This window comes from Etheostoma cragini, chromosome 14, assembly GCF_013103735.1.
Source record: "Etheostoma cragini isolate CJK2018 chromosome 14, CSU_Ecrag_1.0, whole genome shotgun sequence".
Taxonomy (NCBI): Eukaryota; Metazoa; Chordata; class Actinopteri; order Perciformes; family Percidae; genus Etheostoma; species Etheostoma cragini.
Genome location: NC_048420.1, coordinates 714434 through 717150, shown reverse-complemented (window position 1 = coordinate 717150; position 2717 = coordinate 714434). Strand labels below are relative to the sequence as shown.

At 42.8% G+C, this 2717-nt stretch overlaps 1 protein-coding gene and 1 long non-coding RNA gene across 3 annotated transcripts in view; one reads left to right on the top strand and one right to left on the bottom strand.

The window, feature by feature from the left end:
- Positions 1-2717, bottom strand: part of umad1 (UBAP1-MVB12-associated (UMA) domain containing 1) — a 7568-nt gene that overhangs the window by 2248 nt on the left and 2603 nt on the right. The window lies entirely within an intron of this gene.
- LOC117956704 overlaps positions 843-2717 on the top strand; it is a 14954-nt gene continuing 13079 nt past the window's right edge. The window contains exons 1-3 of the long non-coding RNA XR_004659343.1: positions 843-935; positions 1195-1199; positions 2062-2073. This is a non-coding gene — a long non-coding RNA (uncharacterized LOC117956704). The remainder of the gene's footprint in view (positions 936-1194; positions 1200-2061; positions 2074-2717) is intronic.

The window sequence follows — 2717 nt, the reverse complement described above, 5'->3', positions numbered from 1 at the left end:
CCCCCCCCCCCCTGCGAGCTTCTCATGTCTATACCATAATTTATCTACTGTGGGACAGAAAGTCGCGTGGTTATGACACAAAAAACATCTGCTACAGAGCTACAATTAATGGAGCCTTTTATACATTGTCATGTTTCTTTAGAAATAAACCAAGGACAAACAGAGTCTTTAAACACTTCAGATGTAAAGGTATTTGCTGTCAAAGTGGCGCCAACATGAATGGGAGTCAATGCTAGTGGGAAGGTGATGGCTTATTAGGCTCAGAATCTCCCCATAGGAGGTTCACTGTCCGGATGCTCGCTTACCCCCTTGGTTAAAACCATGCCCTCCCGCGATAATTGGGTTAGAACCCACAGGATCCCAATCCCATCGCAGTCCTCTAGCATACACGTCAGCTCAGGATCCCTTGTTGTTTGCTCATTCTCAGCAGCCCTAATGCTTTATTTTTATTTTTTAATGTGATCAAAAAGCACTTATAACAGAAATAATCCCCCACCTTGACCTGCATTGTGCTGAAGGAAAAGCATCCTGTAAAAAAGTCTCAGCACAAAATCTCTTTTGTCTTGTGTTACCGTCATGCTAGCATGTTTCTCTGCTAAAAGTATTGTTTATTTAAATGGAGTTTGGTGAGATTGGCGATCTCGGGGCTGTTTCATGTTAATTGTTTTTTATTTTTCCCTTAACTAAAATGTCTGTCGATGTAGGAATCCTAAAAATAATAGTTTGAATCTGTCAATTGTAAATCAAGCTCTTTTTGTGGACGAAAATAGAATGTGCGCCATACTGGACCAATTTCAAAGATTGTTGTAACTTGTACCTAACTTTCTGTCTGCCACATTTGTTGTGCAGGAGAGACCGTTGAAGAACAGAGGAGGAAGATGCAGAGCATGAACATCGCACTGCCGTCAACAAACGTCATCGTGCAGCCAACAAGGGTGAGCTGGTGGAGGTTTTCAGTTCATGATCTAAGGACCATCACCCTGTGGCATTGGAATCAGCAGTGTGGAACTCATTACCCAGAGCAGGGAAGGGAAGACAACATGTAGGCTTCAACATAGAAGCGTTTGCATAAACGGAAGGATTCAGATTTAGGACCAGTAGCTGTGAGCATCCCAGCTGGCCTTGTCCTGCATGGCTCATACAGAACAGTCTCCACTGCTGCGATGTTGACAGGTACTGGTGGACCAGGCTGAGTCAGCGTGCCAATATGGGCCACTACCATTCACCATGCTGCCATTTAAAACTGAGCCGGGACAGAGGACTCCAAAGAGCTCTGCTGGCCTTCTGATTGTGGTCACATACACGCATGGGCCCTTTTTCTTTTTAATTGCTCAGTTTATGATTAAGGACATTTTTGGGGACAGTAATGTGTGTGCACACACATTTGGTCCATATGGCATCCTGGAGCGACCGCATGTCACACAGTTAGTGACTGGCTAATGCCTCCAGTTTTAATCACATGGGGCACCATTGATTTTGTGTAGAGTACCCTTCTGCCATCTAGTGGCTCTTATCGTGGCTTTGCCGTCCCTGTTGACTTCTTTGTTGATAGAATCGAGATGTGACCTTCAAATGAAAATGAAATCGTGACAACCCTGTTACTGGATGATAAAGGTTCCCTGTGGAGTTTTACCTAATAGCAGTGCGAGTCCCTGTTTTGTTTGTGTCACGCACACAGGTGATGCAGTACTGAGTCCTATCAATGTCTCAATATTCCACTATTTAATGGGAAAGCTGCTGACACACCCAAAGAACACGTCATGCAAATCAAGTGGAGCTGAAACACTCCATTAATCATTCAACAGAAAGGGTTTTAATAATTTTAAACAGGTCTTCATTTTCCTATGTCCTTGCAACACTGCCTCTAATGCTTTCTATTGCGTGGTGTTGTAGTTCTTTCTTTTGCTAGGCCAATTTCGCTGTATTATGACTACAAATGGGTCTTAAATTACATTCATTTACTCATTTCATTCAGGGTCTTACATTTTATTCATAATGGTCTTAAAAAGTCTTGCATTTGACTTGGGGAAACCTGCAGAAACTCTGGACCTCTACTTGCAGCCGTACAGTTCAGTTACCAAAATGTTGTGTCCTTACTTCCCAGAAACATAGTTGTTCCGCCGTGTTTATTTTGTACTTTGGTTTTATGAAAAATAACAACTGTGTTTAGGTTCATTACAGAAAACAAGAGTCTGTTGCTCCACCCTCCCTGTGCTTTATTCCCAAAGGAAACCTCTGCCTCATTTCCTGTCACATCTTCTCTGCATTTAGTCTACCATTTGCCTGTAATTACATGCTAGAGAACCAAATCTGCCACTCGGGAGGAGTTTTTGTATTCAGGCCCTCTCTACTCTGAAGGCAGTACATGCTGCAAGAAAAGACTGACGTCGCTATTTAAAGGAAACGTTTTGTGAAATGCTAACTCACCAAGCACCCAGCTTGATGAGAAGCAGCATGTATGAGAACATCTGTCTCTTCAGAGGTAAAGAGTTAGAAAACAACTCTGTTTTCCTCTAACAATGAGCTTTGCCAAGATTCTGCTCTACTTCATGAGGGTTTCCTGCGTATACAGCGGCTCGCCAAAGTTTACACACCCATGCTAAAGTTGATTTAAAAGAGGAATAAAAAACAACTTTTGGAAATTGATCTTGAGAAAGCCGTGAACGTGTACTTATCCCAGCCATCTCCACCTGGTTGACATAGCTCCACCTGTTCAT